Here is a 19028-nt window from a genome sequence, read left to right as displayed (position 1 = left end):
ATAGCTTCTTCCTCTAGGGGGACATAAGCTTCCCATGGTGGCTTTTGGCCATCTGGACCACTTTTCCTTATTTCCTTGTGCTTCTGATGGGTTAGGGCAAGAAAAAAAAGATGTAATGATTTCGGCTGCCTTGCTTTATAGCACTGATGACCTGATGTCAGACTACAGGTGACTGTAGCCGACAAAAAAACATTGACTCTGGTATTCGGGTCGGCCAAGGGCTACCACAGCAGGGATTACCCACAGGTGATGACTGCAACAGTGAATGCACTCGAACATCTACATTTATGGTAAGTTTACACAACTGTACTTTCTAAAGACTTAAACCTTGCTTGTGATATAAATAGAACCTGCTGGAGAGATGGGTATGTATTCCAGAGACTACCCTGTCTCTAGAACAGGCTCACCATCCGTGTGAAACTGAGTTACTCCCTAACCCAGTTCGTGGAACTTGGACAATTGGATGGGGAATAGGAAATCTCATCACTGGTTTGGCAGCTCTGTCTCTGATGGACACAGACAACCTGTAAATGGTTCATGTCCCAGGCCCCTGCTTGTAACTGTTTCATCTCCCAAGCTGCCTGTTAAACTTATCAAAGGTATATTTACTTTTCAGGGATTTGGTATGCATGGCTAGACTTAAAAAGGCCCTTGTGGTCATTAGCCTAGTAAACACCTATGAACCTATATGTACATCTCTTAAACAATGTAAAGCTGATTTTGAGTAATAGATGATTATCAGACAGCATGAGAGAATTCTTGAGCTGTCGTGATACCCATCTCATTCAGGCTGGCTATGGAAGTTGTGGGTAATTGCTGGTCCATGGTACCGACAGGAATGACTCTGGAGGCAGGGGTAACTATAGCTGCTTGGAGTTTGGTTTTAGGATAATGTTTGGGTGGACGTAATGCTGAGTATTTAAAGTTCAGTGTAGAACAACTAGCCTGGAAACTCCTCCTGTCACCAGCAAAAACCAGTAAGCTAATTATAGTAAAATGACTCAGTAATTTAATACTAAATTCAGTGCAGGAAGTGTCAGTACATTCAATATTAAACAATTTTATAAAAGGTCTTTTAGCCTGGCAAGTAGTTTAAGGTGAGAGACTTTACGAAATGATACTTATGTGGTTATTGCCAACAGCCAATAAATGAGAAGAGGGTGTGAATTATGCTCTGAAATTATCATAAGGGGCAGGCAACAACAGGTGCACTGGGTTTACAAACATAAGTACAACAGGGTGGATAGGACGGAAAAACAATTAGACCCTTAGCTCTGAGCTGACTGGCTTGGATCTGCCTTAATGCAAAAAGACAAGTCCTAAACTAGTCTGTTGTACACTCTGCACAGAAGAATTAAACTAGGGTTTAGTGACAACAGTTAGACCACTTAAGCAGGCTTTTCCTATGTAGTGCGTATCTGCAATGTTTTGGCACCTAAGAGGAGTCCAAGCTGGTTCTGAAAGAGCTCTTTCCAGCTGGAGATTCCTCTCTGGCCTCCTCCAGCAAGGAAAATAAATCTAATCTGGGGAGGGGGTCGCAAGAGCTCCAGTATCTCCAAAGCTGCTAAGGGGCACCAAAAGCATTAGCCTTCCTTCTCTTCTACTGCTTCAGCCCAAGACCTTCACACCTTTGTCCCCCCTCCCCACAACAGCTTCTGCTCGGACTCCTTGGAGTCAGTTGCTTTTGGCACCAGTTGCAGGAAAGGCTCCATCTCCCACTGTCAAAGTTCTGAGCCCCTTCCTATCTAAGGGTGCTCCTTCAGGGTAGGACCTTTTCACCTTTCTCGATGTCTGCCCTGCAGATGTTCTCACCGGAGTCTTCCCCATCTTCACCCCCTGATTGAAACTTTTCCAGTTCAGATATGGTCATTGGAGTCCCTGACTAGCAACCGAGTCTCCAAGCCTCCTCCTGTGGCTTTGTCTGCTCAATTGTTCCCAGTCAGTTAGGAGCTTATAACCCACAGAGTTGAAATAGCTGATGTGTTCTTTTTTTTTGCAGGCACAGATGCAATTGGGACTCATCCCCCTTGCTTTGGGCCCTCGACTCAAAGATTTGATTCCGTTACACTAATTTCCCCCCTCATCAGCTCAGAGGTCATCAGAGCCAATTGCTTTTCTTCCCTTAAGGTTGGATCTGATGGGTTAGTTGATTTTGGCACCAACCCTTACCTTGATTTCCTCGTTTCTGGCCACATCAGAGCCAAGTGGACCCCAGAACCAAGATATTGACACAAGATCATGTGGGTTATCTTAGTCCCTGTTTCGAGGTTGTCCCTCCTGGTCAGGCCTCTGCCCTAGATAGTTCAGCTCCAGTCTCTGCGTCTGGGCAGGCTGGAGTTGCTGCTGGGTCTGGTACGTCCTGTGAGTCTGGATCCTGGATCTCCCAGCTCTGGGAGGCCTGCTTTAACTTCTACCTTTGACATTGTCGAAGGAATGATGTCATGTAGTCCTGTCTCGCCTACATTCTTCACCTGTGGGTTCGGAGCTGAATATTGGCTCCGACTCGGCCTATTTACTAGCTTGAAAGTCTTTGATTGGCTGGGCTAAGATGGTATCCTACAGTACACTGCTCCACATCCTCAGATCTTGTTTGCCGCGTGTAGAGCTCGGACGTGGTCACGACTTGGCTGTGGCTAAGTATTGCTAAAACCTTTTTTCCTGTGAAAAATTTTCCATTGATCCACCCAGGAAGTAGGTGCTAGGGACGCTGTCCCACAGGTGAAGAATTTAGGCGAGATAGGACTACATGACATCAGTAAGTTATGTACTCACCATAACATTAGATGTATGTAGTCCATCTCGCCTCACATTCTTCATTACCCCCCACCGTCCCCCAGGCCTGGAGGTTTTGGAGGAACACCATGTCCTTCTTGTATTGCTGAGTCCCTTTGGATAATTTGTTGGACCCCTTTGTTAAGGATGTGTGTGTGTTTGGGTGAGGCATCCTGTTCTTCTGTTGGCAGCAAACTACATCTGGGGATGTGGAGCAGTGTATTGTGGGATACCATCTTAGCCCAGCCAATCAAAGACTTTTGAGCTAGCAAATAGGCCGAGTTGGAGCCGATATTCGGCTCCGAACCCACAGGTGAAGAATGTGAGGCGAGATGGAATACATACATCTAACGTTATGGTGAGTACATAACTTACTGTTTTCCTACCAGGGGAAGGACTGGTCAGGTACAGACAATGTTCCCCCCTCTTCAACATCTGCACCAGTGGACATGATTCCACCTGTCCCAGGACAGCTCTCCCCAGGTGGTCTGCAGCCTGCTCTACTTTTAGGGTTCCTGTTCTCTGCTGTCCCCCCCAAGATTCTACAGAGTAGAAGATTTTGCACAAGAGGTGGTGCCAGAGAAATTACTCTCCAGAAGAGTCCCTTACCGAGGAAAAGAACTTCGGCAATAGAGGAACCTCCCCATGAGCGCACCTGTTTTGGTGACCTTTTTTGAGCTGGTTTGTCAGACCAGGGGATAGCCCACTGAATTCCCGTGTCCTGATGAGTCTGTCATTCTGGAGGCTTTCTGGGTAGTTCCCCCTCCGGATGCCCTCATTGACCTGGTGCAGTGGTCATGAAAGAAGCCTGATATACTCCGAGGAATCGATCCCTAAAAAACCAGACAAAAGCCCCCCCAACTGGCAACATGGGATTAAGTGTCTGGCTGTGCATGCTCTCATGGTGGCAGCAGCCACTAAAAAGGATATATTGGTAGTGAGTTCCTTGATTCATCCCCTGAATAGTTTCTCAGAACATACCTCTCAACTGTACAGATTTTTGCCTCTTATTTTTGGTCTATTTTTCATAAAATTGTGGTTTTCTGGCAAATGACTGACACATTATTGAGGAGCTCTCTCTCTCCCTGTCTGCAGTTAGTTTATTCATCTCTCTTCATTGTTATTTGGTGTAGAAGTCTTAGCCTAGAGGGATTCTCTGTGCCTTAGTCTTAGTCCCTTATCTCTGAAATTATTTCTGCTGAATAGTTGCATACTGGAGCTGTTTGGTTAGCTTTTGCACACCCTACATCAACTATATTACAAGCTGAGATAAGTACAAACTTGCAATGTTATAAGATAGTATTGAATTTTATTTTTTCTGTTTATTGTTTCATTGAATATTGTGTTAAAAATAGTACTGCATTTATCTGCCTATTTATTTGTTTACTGAAAATTGGAAGCTCTCTCTCTCTGTCTCTCCCTGTCTGCAGTTAGTTTTCCCCATCCACCCTCCTTGTTCTTGTTGTGGTATTAATCTTGGTGGCCTTGGAATTGACCGCCCCTCCTGTAAATTTGTGTTTGAACAATCCTCCTGGGCCCATCTCATTTGCTCACTCAACCAAGTACAGTGAAATCATATTTTGATTTCAGACACTCCTACCATTCCCATCTGTTCAGCCCTATCCCAGCTCTATCCTAGTCAAGTCTCATTAGCTCATCCTGCCTAATACACAGAGAACATTTGAGTAGGCATACCCACTTAGGCCCTGAACTTGTCTGATTGAAGACTGCTGGAACAGGGCTCTGTTCTGATGTTTTTTACTGGTTAATTGGGATTTTGTTCAAATCTGTTTACTTGTTTTCTATTGTTATATATATATATATATATATATATATATATATATATATATATATATATGTATGTATAAAAACAATTTGCACTTTATCTGCTTTTACTGTATTTGTGTTTCTTCCTACTTTATTTTGCTTTTGCCTCTTCTTAAAAGTACTCAATTGTGTTTATTCTGCTGCATTTATTACTGCTTGGTAGTAGCCTGATTAAACTGTAACTGTTATTCTAAGTCTTTTGGTTATTGCACTTGGGCTTCAGACCAGTTGTTTTAGATTAAGAAGGTTTGTGGTCTGCACTGTTGTGGCAGGACAGGTAGCTTACATCCTTCTAAGTTGGGAATTGCTGATTGAAGGCTCAGTGTCTTATTCTAAAAGTGTATTAGTTCTGGTTTAAGCACTTAGGCTCCAGGCCAGTTATTTTACATTAAGAAGGTTTGTGGTCTGCACTATTGTGGGAGGAGAGGCTAGATTCTACCCTTCTGAGCTGGGAATTTCTGGTTAAAGTGCCTGCTCATTTGAACTGTTTTTTTTTTTCGGATATTGGTGCATTGTCTGCTGTAGCATAGACTAGATTCAGGCCTGCTGAATCTAGCTTGGTTTGTATGACTTGAGCACTAATCCAGGCCATCTTTTTAGGAGAAGGTTCCCCTACACCCTCATGGCAGGAGTGTGCGGTTAGAACTTGTCAGATTGAAGACTGCTGGAACAGGGCTCAGTTTTGAGTTTTTTTACTGGTTAATTGGGTGATTTGTTTAAATCAGTTTGCTCGTTTTCTATTGTTATATAAAAAATTGCACTTTATTCATCTGTTTTTACTGTAATTGTGTTTCTTCCCACTTTATTACCTTATTTTGCTTGTGCTTCTTCTTAGAAGTACTCAGTTGTGTTATTATGCTGCAGTTATTACTGCTTGGTAGTAGCCTGATTAAATTGTAACTGTTATTCTAAGCCTTTTGGCTTAAGTACTTGGGCTTCAAACTAGTTGTTTTACATTAAGAAGGTTTGTGGACTGTGTTGTTGTGGCAGGACAGGTAGCTTACATCCTTCTAAGTTGGGAATTGCTGATTGAAGGCTCAGTGTCTGTTATTCTAAAAGCACATTAGTTCTGGTTTAAGCACTTTGGCTTCAGGACAGTCATTTTACATTAGAAGGTTTGTAGTCTTCACTCTTGTGGGAGGAGAGGCTAGATTCTGCCCTCTGAGCTGGGAATTTCTGGTTAAAGGCTTATTGTGCCTGCTTATTTGATCTTTCTCTTTCTGAAATTTGTGCGCCTTGTTTGCTGTAGCCCAGAAGTTAGTTGTTTATTGGCCATTTTGGGCTAATTTTTATCTCGTTCATTTCCCTGCTATAAAAAACGCATTTGCGTGGTTTTGCGCACCAGGTCATGCCGGTAAGGTAGGGTTAAACTATTCCCAGCTCCACAAAGTCTGCTCTTCAATTTTTCCCTTGGAACTAGACAAACTTAAGCACTCAAACCATTCATCTCACAGCCCAGCACTCACTCAAAACTCATAGCAAGCACTAATTAACCCTAGCACTAGAACCACTATACTGTCCAGAAGGACAAGGCTCTCTATTCGTCCCTGACAGCTAATCAGTAAAACAGCTCACTTTACCTATTCAGACATGTCCAAAGGGCAGTTTCAGGGGTACTCTCCAGTCCAACTGGTGAATCTGGACATTTTGAGGCAATGTTACAACTGCCTCATGTACACAGACAACCCTCTCCTCCTACCACCAAACACTAATATATGCGAGAGATGCAATTATACAGCCAAACTGGAGGCAAGGCTCTCTCAACCCAAGACTGGAACTGACGGTCAAGAGGAGAAGGAAAATTCTTGCAGCACACCACCAGTCTCGCATAGACCTACTAAACCAACACCGGCAAATAACACACATAAATACATGAAAACATACTCTGCTCTAAATAAAAATCTGCAAAAGCAACAGAGACCTCCAAAGCAGACACACAAGCAACCTCCACACCTCATCACAAATCATGAAACATATACTTCACATAATCAGTGTGCCACGCAATCACAGCCCTTAAGGCAAAATAACATACCCAACACACTAGTAATGGGCGACTCTGTAGTCAGGCACACTGATGTCCCACTAACTAGGCTGGACAAGGAGAAGGTTACAGTTAGCTGCCTGTCAGGTGCCAGGATCCGCCACATAACACAAGCACTCAGGTCAGTCCAGAACAAGTACAAATATGACCCTGTCATTGTCCATGTTGGTGTGAATGACCTGAGATGTACCTCCCTGGACTACATGAAAAGAGACATGGAAGAGCTCTCTGATCACGTAGCCCAGGCCGTTATGACCACGACCCTGAGTAGCATCCTGCCCTCACCAAGAATGATGCCACAGTATAAAGAAGAAATTATCAATTTCAACAATTGGCTAAGTTTCTGGTGTCATTCAAAGGGGATCCAGTATCTGTCCACCTGGGATAACATGCTTGATAAGCCACATTGCTTCGCAAGAGATAGCTTGCACTTGTCACCTTTAGGCTTTCGAATACTGGTCAAGGCTTTTGCCGTCCCCATAATGCCTTTTTTAGACAAGGCTCAAAAGACAAACCCACCACCGTAAGTAGCACAAGTAACAAAAAACTGAGAGTAATGCTACTCAACGCCAGAAGTCTAAACCTCAAAATGCATGCACTCAAGGCACTCCTCAGTATGGAGAACATCGATATCTGTGCAGTAACAGAAACCTGGTTTAAGGCTCCAGAGAGCACCCCAGCATTACCAGGCTATAACTCATACCAGGCTATAACTCATACCATACTTTTCGGCCACAGAACCCGGACCGAAACACAAAAGATGGGGGTGTGTCCATATTCATCAAGGATACCCACATCGCCAGGTCAGTGGCACAGCACAATGCCTCAGAGATAATCCATGTACAACTAACAATGGGCAAAACTGCAATTCAAATTGTAGCTTGCTACAGATCACCCACCATGACCCAGGACCCCCATTCAGCGTTTCTGGAGACACTGGAAAATATGAAGGTCCTACCAAACGCCCTAATATTTGGTGATTTCAGTTACCCAAACATTAACTGGGAGAACTACTCAAGTACTAACTCCCTTGCCCAACGCTTCCTAGAATTTATAAACTCAAATGCCCTGGATCAACTGGTCAACACCCCCACCAGAGGTGACAACATATTGGACCTGGTAATCACCAACATGGGCGACCGGTGTTCTACACCAGAGGTCAAACCCTTGCTGGTTAGATCAGACCATAGACTAATCATTCCAGATATCCACATTCCGACCCCACCCCCAATCAAGGAAACCACCGTGAAAAAGTTTTCAAAAGCAAACTTCACGTTACTTAAGACCGAGGTGGTAAGGTTCACAGCCCCCATGCTAAAGGACAACACTGTCCAAGCCTCTGAATCCCTTACAAAGGCATTCTATGAGCACCTGCAATAATGCATGGATCGTGCTATCCCAAGCAAAACCAAGACTCACTCCTCCAAGAAAAGGAAACCAGTCTGGTGGGCCCCTGCCATAAACAAGCTATATAATAGAAAACAAGTGCAGAAAAGAGTAAAATCCCAAGAAGGAAAGACATCCCTGATTAGTATCAGCAAGAAACTACGATCCCTCATAAAATCATCCAAGGCTAGCTTTGAAAGAAAAATTGCCAAGGACTCCAAAGATAACCACAAAGCATTCTTTAGTTATGTCAAGAACCTAAGTGGAAACTCTCAGATCTGCTCTGAGTTAGTGCAGAATGGCACAAAATACTCTGAACCGACTGGTATTGCCAACATTCTGACAGGTTTAATGCAAACTTCACCCCCCTCTCACCCCCTAAAGGGTCCATACCCATACCAGAAGAATGTAGTGCCCTGGCAATCACTGACACATAAGTTAAAACAGCCCTATCCAAAGCCAAAAATACAGCTTCAGTGGGATCAGATGGTGAACCAGGCTGTGTCTTACATGAGCTCCAAAATTTTATTTATTTATTTTATTTATTTGCAGTTGGTTTACCAGGATAGTCCATTGGGCCAAAAGAACCCATTTTCAATGGAGTCCTGGGGAGAAAAGCTCCAAAAACAGACAAACTAGGTACATACGGAAGACTTCAACTAATAATTATACAAAAACTAATACAAATTTATACAAAAACTAAACTTCAAAAACAGACAAATTAGGTAATTACAAGGATTGCTAATAATAATTATACAAAACTAAGGATAATACATTTGAGTTCAAATTTCAGAAAGCATTCACACTATAGTTAGTGTAGGATAATGGGAGTGAATATGCTGAGCAAAAGACATTATTATATGCATACAGACTGGGTATTTAGTAGGGAACATAAGCTTTGTGAGGAGAAGTAAGTAACATGAGTGTGAAGGGAGGGTAGAAATATCATATATTTATGAGGGGTGGGAACAGGAGCATTCCCTTTGGGACTTCAGATGTATATGAAGAGATTTTTTGAACATGTAGTGGTTGGAAGTGGTACGGAGGGATGGTGCGAGTGAGTTCCAGATGCGGGCTAGGGTAAAGGATAGTAAGTTTTTGCCTGGGGGATGTGAAGGTTTATGAACTTCTAGTAGGTTTTGGTTGTTAGACCGTAAAACTGTATTGGGTAGATGCATTTTAAAGGTAGAAGACAAGGAGGGACAGAGAGAGGGGTTGAGAATGAGCTTGTGGGCTAGAGTTAGCTGTGTATGGATGAGGTGATTAGGTAGTTCCAGCCAATTTAGTTTTTGGAGAGAAGAACAGTGGTGGGTGGAGGACCTATGGCTGTTAGCGAATTTAGCGATTTTGTTATAGCAAGAGGAAAGTTGTTTTTTTTGAGAGGACTGAAGATTAGTCAGCAATGGTGCCCCGTAGAGAAGGGAAGGGATGAGAAAGGAAGAAGCAAGAGTGATTTTAGAGGAGCTAGTAGGGTACTGATTCTGACGGTAGAACATGCCAAGTTTTTGATGGGTTTTTTTAATATTTAGTTGTATATGGGAATTGAAATTAAGCTGGTTGTCAATTTGAACACCAAGTAACTTGGTGTCAACCACCAGTTCCAGGGTGAGTTATTTTGACTAGTAATTGAGAATGTGTTTATGTTGAAGGGGGTAGTTTTAGAGGGGGGTAAATACCATTAGTTTAGTTTTGGAGGCATTGAGTGCTAGGTGGTTTACTTTCATCCAATGTTCAGTAGTAGAAAAAGCTTCTTGAGTAAGCTTTTGAAGCAAAGAAGAAGATGTGGCAGAACAGATGATGGTAGAATCATCAGCATATTGGATGATGTTTGAGAAGGGAATGGATTTGTGGAAATCATTTATAAATATATTGAAAAGAAGGGGACCAAGAATGGATCCTTGGGGAACTCCAGTGGGGGTACTAAGGAAAGATGAAGTGGCCTTTTTCCATATTACAGCTTGGAATCTGTTTGATAAATAGCTGGAGAACCAGTTCATGCAGGAGGGTGAAAGGTTAAGTTTAAAAAGTTTAGTTAATAGCAGGCTATGTGAGATAGTGTCGAAGGCCTTAGAGAGGTCAAGTAGTAAGGTGGAGACAATTTGGCCAGAATCATGTGCTCTATTAACAGTCTCAAGATAGGAGAGGAGGGCTGTCATAGTGCTATGATTTGGCCTAAAACCGTGTTGTGTTGGGGTTAGAAGGTTGTTTTCTAAGAGATGTGGTAAGAGTTGAAGTTGGACACACTTTTCTAGAAGTTTAGAGATGGGGGACAGGATGGCAATGGGTCGGAAGTTGTTGATGTTACAGTTATTACCACCTTTATGGAGAGGAATGATAAAGGCTTGCTTCCACAGTTGGGGCACTGTGCATTCATGGATGGAGCGGTTGATTAGAATGCTTATGGGATAGGCAATTGCTTCAGCAGCTATACTTAGGAAGTAAGAGGGAATGTTATCAGGTGCGTTAGTACATGGCTTCAATTTCTGAAGGAGTTTCTTTATAGTAGAAGTAGGTATAGGTTTTAATGAGGAGAGAGCTGAGTGGGGAGAGAGAAAATTGGGGGATGATAAAGGTGATGTGGAAGATGGAGTAGGAGAAAAGGTGGAGGATGGACAGTGAGTAGGTGGGGATGAGGAAGAGATGGTAGAGAGGGGTGGATTGTTTGCAGGAGAGGGTGGGGTGTATTAGATATTGAGGTGGAGCTTGGGAATGAGGAAGTTAGTTTGTTAATAGATTCAATGTAAAAGGAGTTAAACTGAGTAGCTAAATCTAAATCTGGAGTATTTGGGTCTGGGGTTGGGGTGAGTGGTTTGCTAGGGTTAAGAAGGGTAGAGATACCTTTCCAGAATTTTTGAGGATTAGTTTTATTATTGTTTTGGAGTGTAAAGAAGTATTGTTGTCTATCAGAGATAATACGTTTTTTTTTTACTTTATTTCGAAGGGTTTTGTACACAATATGGTGTTCTGGGGTCTTGTTTTTCAGATAGAGTCCCCAGGCCTTATCTCTAAGGCGCATGGCTGATAGTATTGTTTTGGATAGCCAGGGGGCAGAATTAGTTTTTATTCTCTTTGTCCTCAAAGGGGCTTGAGAGTCTAGTATTTCAAGGAATGTTGAGTTGAAGTAAGCAACTGCATCTTCTAAGGATAATGTCCTTAGATTGTTCCAGTTAATTACTTTTAGGGAGTTTAAGAAGGTTGATGGGTTAAAGTTTTTGTGATTGCGGGTGGTAATATAATTGTGGGTGCGGTGTGAGATGCAGGGGAGTCTGTGAGTGAAGGTAGGCATATGATCGCTTAGAGGGTCGGGAAGAGTGCCACTGTCTGAAAAATAGTGAGGATGTGACACTAGAATCCAATCCAGAATGCTGCCACAAGAGGGTTTTTTTGACGGATGTGTTACAGTGTTAATTAGTTGGGAAAAGTTATATAGGTTGATGTTAAGAGGGTTAGTTGGAGACTGGATGGAGGCCCAGTTAATATTTACATCTCCTAAGATTATGGTTTCATTGCTGATGTTGTTGGAGAGCCAGGAGAGGATATTTTCCAGTGTGGATATATTGTCCCCTGGGGGAATGTAGAGGGATGCTAGACATATGTGTTTGTGTTTATTAACTTGTAGGAGAGTGAGGAGTAATTTAGCATTGTTAAATTGTGGAATAGGTTTGTTGTAGGGAGTGATTAGCAAGGAAGATAAATATAGGAGAGCTACTCCGCCACCTTTTTTGTGGGTCCTGTCTTTCCTAATGATAGAATAGTTAGGTGAGGTTATTTCAGAGTCTTTTATAGTGGGTTTTAGCCAAGTTTCTGATAGAGATAGGATGTCGGGTTTGTTATGCATGAGCCAGGCATGAAGGTTTGTGACTTTATTAACTATACTTTGGGAGTTTAAAGAAGTAAGTAATATAGGCTTGTTTGTGGAGGTGGTGGTGGAGGGGCCTGGGTTGGGATGGATATCACCAGATAAGAGGCTGGTAATGAGATGAAAAAGTGGGTTAGAAAGGAAATGGAACAGTTTAAGAAAAGGATTGTGGTCTGTAGTGATGATAAAGGGGTTTTTGGATGCTATGGGGATGGAGTTTTTCTGAGAGGAGAACAATTTGTATGAGAAGGATAAGGAGTGTTTTATATGGTATAGAGGAGGAGAGATAGAAGAGAGTGAGTGCGAGAGGGGAATTTAGATGGTTAGTTATGTGGTAGAATTGTGAATGGTAGGAGGTACAGGGCTGGGTAAGGTAGTGAAGAAATGAAAGTTTAAGTAGTAGTAGTAGTAAGATAGAGATGGAAGAAGGTTTTAGAAGCATGTCAATTAAGGTTGTTTGGTGTTATAGTGTTGTAATTATTTTATATGAGTTTATAAAGGATTATTATACAGGAGAAAAGGTGGAAAAGCCTGGATGGTAGTGCGGAGTGCAGAGAAGGTAGGTTAGAGTGGTGAGATAGATTAATTGTGTAAGTGGGAGCTTGCCTGACAGTATAGGCTAGATGAAGGTGTGGTTACAAGTTGGTAATAGGGTAGTACAGGGTGTGTCTAGTGTGTTGGAGGATGATTGGAGAGGAGAGGAAGTGGGCGTGCCTACAAGAGGGATATAGCTAAAGGTCCTAGGGGCGGGTGGAATTTGGGGGCAGGGTAGGGGAGTGGAGTGAGCCCGTAGGGCGAACGGAGCAGGAAGACAACAGGAGAAGATCGAGAGCCAATCAGTAGAGCATATATTACAGGAGGGTAAGTTGTAGCAGGGTAAGTAGGTGTTCTGTATATAATGGATGGAGTGGGCTATAAGGTATGGGTGAGAAAAGTGAGAAATGGGAGTTACAGCAGAGGGAATTCAAAAAGTGAGTAAGGTAAAATAATAGCAGTGGGGAGGGGACGCCCTCTAGTGGCCAAATGCAGAATTGCACTGGGTCCACTAGGGTGGTCTATGGACTAGATAGGATAGAATTAAGAAAGAGCTAGTGAACACAGGGAAATAGATGAGGGTAAGAATAGAGAGGGAGAAATAAGAGGGGTTTAGGCCGCTGGCTGTCCTGGCAGGGAGATAGCCTACAAAGATAACAAGCAGTAGTTAGAATTTACAGGAGCTTGAGTAGCAACAGATGCACATACTTCCACAGTTTCCTCTGGGAGTCTCCTGTTCCACTTTCCAAAAGGGGGTTGAGGCAGCAGAGCAGTTGTACTGCTTGATCAGAATAATGGATGAGGTGGGTGACTGTAGTTAGATGTAAGTGTCCACCCGGCGAGGTCCCTAGGGGAAATGCAGGGCAAAGCAACTGGAGATAGGAGAAAAGATGAGAGAGAGTTAATAACTGTGTAATGGTAACAACGCCTAAATCCCTAATAGTAGTAATAAGTAGGTAAAAGTTGCCCTATCACAATACAGTTAATAATACAAGGAGTAATTCAACATCCATATTCTGGTAGACTCTAACAAAAAAAGCCCTGGCATAGTACAAATAATAATGCATAGAGTAAATTAACAGCCAAACCCTAGTAGAGTCTTACAATATGGGTAATGCTCATTTGAACCCCAGCAAACCTGATTAGGAGACAAGGTTACAACTAAGCCCTAACAACAAACAAAGTGAAAAAAGGAGCAATGCCGTCAGGAAAGTTCAATTCTATCAGAAGGCACCAAGCTAGTTAGCAAGCTCTTTATATAGTACATAAATGTGACTAGTCAGCAAGCTCTTTATGCAGTACATAAATGTAACTGAAGCAATTTTCAAAAGTATTGCTACAGTAGGCAAAACAGCAAATAACCCTACTGCGCCATACATCAGTGACTAGCCAGGAGTATATGAGAAGAACTCATACACGTGGACTTGGCGTGCTTCATAAACTTTAATTAGTAACTAAAATACAATTTATACAAGGCGCAAAACAATTAAGGTAGCATTGAACAATCCCAAAAAACGACCCATCCAATATACCCTAATTGTTAAATACAGCAGCTGTGCATGAAGCAATCAAGTACTGGGTACAGAAGAAAATATGCAGTACAGTCCAAACCCAGGCACAGTGGGATTGTACAGGGCAATATCACACTACATACAGTAGCGACTACAAGGCACAATAACAGCTCAACCAAAAATGTAGCGATGTTTTGCGATAACCATCATAATAAGAACAAGTTTCACAAATACATGTATAATAGTATATGCAGTAAACCAACCAACAAACATTCAAGCTACGCTCAGAATGCTCACTAAAAACAGTAGAAATGTTAACTACACACTTTCCAGAGCAGTCGACAGTATTCAGTAAAAGAAAGCTGGCATAGCGTGGCTATGGTAGTCGTTTTAACATACAATTAAAGGGAAAGCCCCGATAATAGCGCTACAAATTATACATGGAATTTACTTACAATAGGAGCGCACTCCTAGCCAGGTACATGCAGCAGCCGTGGACGAAGGAGGTTTGAAAATGGCGCTCTGAGGTGAGGGGGAGGTTATATCACTTCTAGGCAGATGTAGAGGGAGGGGGGAGGAGCGGGGATGGGAGCTATCAGGAACAGACCGGAAGGGACTATATTCCTACAGTGCGAGAGATAAAGGGCATGTAAAAATGAACTAACCCCTCACCTAAACACACTGTTCAAACTCAGCCTCTCTACAGGCTACGTACCCATAGAGTGGCGCACACCAACAGTTATCCCGCTCCATAAAGGTGGAGCCACAACTGATCCTGGTAACTATCGCCATATAAGCCTGACTAGCCTGGTCTGCAAGGCTATGGAGCGGATCATCATGGAATTCATTAACGGAGACGGGAACCTTTAAACATTGAACCCTACCCAGTTTGGCTTCGTAAAGGGCAGATCATGCCTCCTAAACCTGGTGGACTTCTTTCAGACAGTTACCAAGGCTTTAGACGAGGGAAAGGAGGTCCACACAGCCTACCTAGACCTCGCAAAGGCTTTTGACACCATTCCCCATTCTGGTATTACAGACAAGCTCACCAGCCTGAACATAAACCCCTACGTCACAAGATGGGTTGCCACTTGGCTCACGGATAGAACCCACACGGTGAGAGTTGCAGGCTCTAGGTCCAACTCTAAACCAGTTACAAGTGGCGTCCCCCAGGGCTCAGTCCTGGGACCCCTCTTGTTTGGTATATACTTCTCAGAGGTGCAGGCAAGCACAGGAGGACTATGGCTGACCAAGTTGGCAGACAACTGCAAACCGAGGGCCATAATTGACTCTTCAGCTGAATCAGACATCCTCCAGAAGGGTCTCACCGAGACGGATACCTGGTGTCAAAATCATGGCCTCAAGCTAAATGCCAAAAAGTGCATAGTCTTCCACTTTGGAAAAAAACAAAGTACACGTGAATTACCACATACGTGGTAGTCCCCTAAGTACAGAAAATGTAATAAGGGATCTGGGGACCCAAGTAGATAGTAATCACTCCTTTGATAATCATATTGCCAAGGTGGTTAGAAAATCCTTCTATGTGGCCCACCTAATCACAAAAGGGCTCACATCTAGAACAAAAGAGGTTATTGTGCCCCTCTATTCATCACTCATCAGACCCATCATAGAGTACAGTGCCCCATTTGGGATGTACCTTACAAGACACCTGCAACAGCTGGAAAGACCACAGAAGTACCTCACCAAGAGAATTACTGGCCTCAAACATATGCCCTATGCAGCCTGACTGAAGAAACTCCAGCTGTACTCTGTTGCATACCACTTACTCAGAGGTGATCTCTGCTGACATACAAGGCCATGTCCAACCCAGAATTAATAGACATGCTCTACCTAAAAAAAAAAAAAAAAAAAACATTTCCCCAAGAGCCACACGCTTTAGGGATCTAAACCTCACCACAACAATAAATAGGACGTGCTGGAGGGATAGATTCCTGTCCCAGAGACTCCCCATGCTTTGAAACAGGATTACAGTCTACATTAGGCAGAGCTCCTCACTAACATTCTTCAAGAGAAACCTTGACGAGTGGATGGGAAACAGAAAATTTACCCCGGGGATCACTGCACTGGCTCTGCTGGACAGAGGCACAGGGAACTAATGGCTCTGCTGGACCGAGGCACAGGGAACTAATCTAAGGGGGCGGCGAAAGCCAACACATTCTGGCTAGGCTTATAGATGCCCTCGGGCAGATATCCTAGTACATACCTATGAACCTGTGAGTGAAGTCGGAAAATAATGACAGACATTTGAGACACAAACTTTCTAAATTTCAGAAAATTCATGCTAATGCAAAACCTGTTGTTCTATCATCTTGCTAAGTTTCTAAGAGCAACAGTTAAAAATTGACCGTATTTTTGAGCCTTTGCCACCCCCCCCCCCCCATTATTTATGACTTTGTCCATAAATTCTTGCTATAAGAAGTTGAGACTTATGGATTGTAAGGCTTCCAGTCTCCAGTGTGGTGGCCTTATAGGTTCTTTCTTTCCATTGCTGTCTTGCCCAAAACATCCGTCTTATCTTGTTCAGAGGCTCTTGGAACAAATGGTGTTCTCCATTTGTTTTGTCCCCCTTACAAGGTACTGCATGAGAGCTGTACATTGTATTTTCACAGTACAGTGGTCTTGTCCAACCACATCTGATGGAGTTCCCAGTTGCATTGACATAGGTCTGTCAGAATCAAATCAGGTGGTTGGATAGTACCTAGTGTCCACTAGAAGACTTTCATTCTTCCTCCTCCTCTGGGTATGGTTACCACGCATGCATGTTTTCTGTGGGGGGGGGGGGGCACATTTCGAAGGAAGGACCATCCAAGAGACCTGGTCCAATATCAAAGCCAGTCTTCGCAGCAATGTCTTGCAGATAAGAGCAGTCCTCCATGCATAGCAGGCTTTTGAGGATGTTCTCTCCTAGGGTGTGATTTCAGTTCAGACCGACAATGTATCTATAGTATGGTACTTAAACAGGAGAGCTCATTCTTATCCTCTTTGTTGAGAGGCCATGAGAGTTTAACAGTGGGTGATTTCATCTCACCAGTTTCTGGTTGCAATGCACGTCCTTGGGCAATACAACAAATTATCAAACAGTTTGAGCAAGAACATTCTGTTTCCACATGAGTGGTCCCTGAATCCGAGAGTGGCTGGTTGATTTTTCAGGGCTTGGTCACTCTTTGTTGTGATATCCCCTTACAGTATCAAGTGTAGTAGCTGTTACGCCTTAGTTCCTTCTCAAGGATAGTCACTCAGGGACACTTCTGTATGTGTGACCCCTGGGAATCCTTTGTGCCTATCCCACAACTCCCCTTCCACTTAGTAGAGATAGTATGCCTTAAGCATCTCTCAAAGTTTCAAAGGCCTTCCATAGTAGTTCCTTCATATTGCATTCTCTGGTTCGGGACCCTGTTCCTCCATGGGATTTGTCTTTCATACCACAGGTGTTGGCTGTGCCTCTCTTTGAACCATCTGCTATGATTGTCTTGAAGTGTTTTATTTTGGAAGACCTTCTTCTTGGTGACGGTTACTTCCGCCAAGCAGGTGTCAGAATTACAAGCCCTTTCGTCAGTACCATTATACTTGATCTTTCATAAAGACCAGACTTCCCTCTGCATGAATCCTCCTTTTCTTCCTAAGGTGACTACAGAGAACAATTTTAACCTCTCCATTCACTTGTCGTCCCCCCCCCCCCCAGTTTTCCAACAAGGGGCAATAATTGTTGCATTATCTTGATATTCATAGACAACTGAAGTTTTACCTAGATAGAACAAAATCTTTCAGAAAGTCTCAACAGTTGATGGTTTCCTTCCTAAAAGCCTAGTTGGGCATCTCTCTGTGTAAGGTTACTCTCTCCAAATGGCTGATTGTATTTCTTTTGGGTAAAGGAAAGCCTTTACAGGGTAAACCAAAAGGTCATTATACTAGAGCTGTGGCTACTTCTACAGGTATTTTGTCCAGACCTGCATTGGATGAGATTTGTGCAGCTGCTATCTGAGTGGGCCCTCGCACCTTTGTGTCCCACTACAAACTGGGTATTCATTTGAGGTCCAGAGCATCTTTTGGTTCCATTGTAATGCACGATATCCTTCTGCGAGACCACAGTAGAGTTTTATGTGGCTGGGGACTCTTTCCCACAGGTTGAATCCGTATGAAAATGACATCAGATACGAAACTTATGTACTTTCCATAATGATAGATCCATGTTGTCTCTATTCATCTGGTTCAACCTTCCTTCCCTCCAACCCCCGCCTTTTTGACAAGTCTCTTGACCACAGGATGACTGAGGTGGAGAGATTCTTCATCTTCCCTCCTTTGTTGGGGTCCTTCGTGTTTTTCCCACAGAATTTGGGTATCATCCATTTGAGGTAGCAAAATCAATCTAGGGTTGCCTTGAGGAGCAAGTGATTATTGGTAGAGGAGGTAGACGTCAACAAGTTCAAGTGTATAGTCTGAGTTGGGTCTGATAACCCACAGGTTGAATCAGATGGAAAGAGACAACATAGATATATTGCTATGATAATTACATAACTTTTGTTTATACGTTCTAGTGAACAAGCAGAATGTAATGCACAACACATTGTAAAAGCTTAAAGGGATGTGTCTGAATGGCACTAAGGTCTGTGTCTTGATCAGGGGCAACCTCCTTCCAGTCTTGTTTTGCGCAAACAGACATTTGTATGTATAAACATTACACAGTAAATGTTAAAAGTCGAGTCATTGTTGCAATACTAGCTCCTACTACTCCCCTCTTATGGTTTTAAGTGAATTTTTTATTACTAGTCTTAATACCTGAGGTGGAAGATGGTGGTATTACTACCCATTCTACTACTCCTTTTTCCTGTTTTTCTGCTCCAGAAGGGTGAGCTCAGGAATGGAGTGTTTTGTTTCTGTAATCCATGACCTGAGCTTTGCAGGAGCTGCAGTGGGAACTCCATGCTGGAGGCTATTGCCACTCTTTTTGTAAATGTATTTATTGGGCTAATCCAAGAAGCAGGCATGCATTCCTGCTTCCAGGAGAAGCCTATCTGCAGCAGAATATTCACAGAACTCTGAGTTAGTTTGGCCCACTGGATGTTAACCTCTGGCTAAC

General features: G+C 43.1%; 1 protein-coding gene across 15 annotated transcripts in view; it reads left to right on the top strand.

Annotated features, from left to right (window-relative positions):
• The window catches only part of SCRIB (scribble planar cell polarity protein), a 2800411-nt gene that overhangs the window by 2305574 nt on the left and 475809 nt on the right, over positions 1 to 19028 (top strand). The window lies entirely within an intron of this gene.

The sequence above is a fragment of the Protopterus annectens genome, chromosome 3.part1 (assembly GCF_019279795.1).
Source record: "Protopterus annectens isolate FY-2018-M chromosome 3.part1, PAN1.0, whole genome shotgun sequence".
NCBI lineage: Eukaryota > Metazoa > Chordata > Ceratodontiformes > Protopteridae > Protopterus > Protopterus annectens.
The sequence above is the reverse complement of the archived record's forward strand: the minus strand, read 5'-3'. Positions and strand labels throughout refer to the sequence as shown.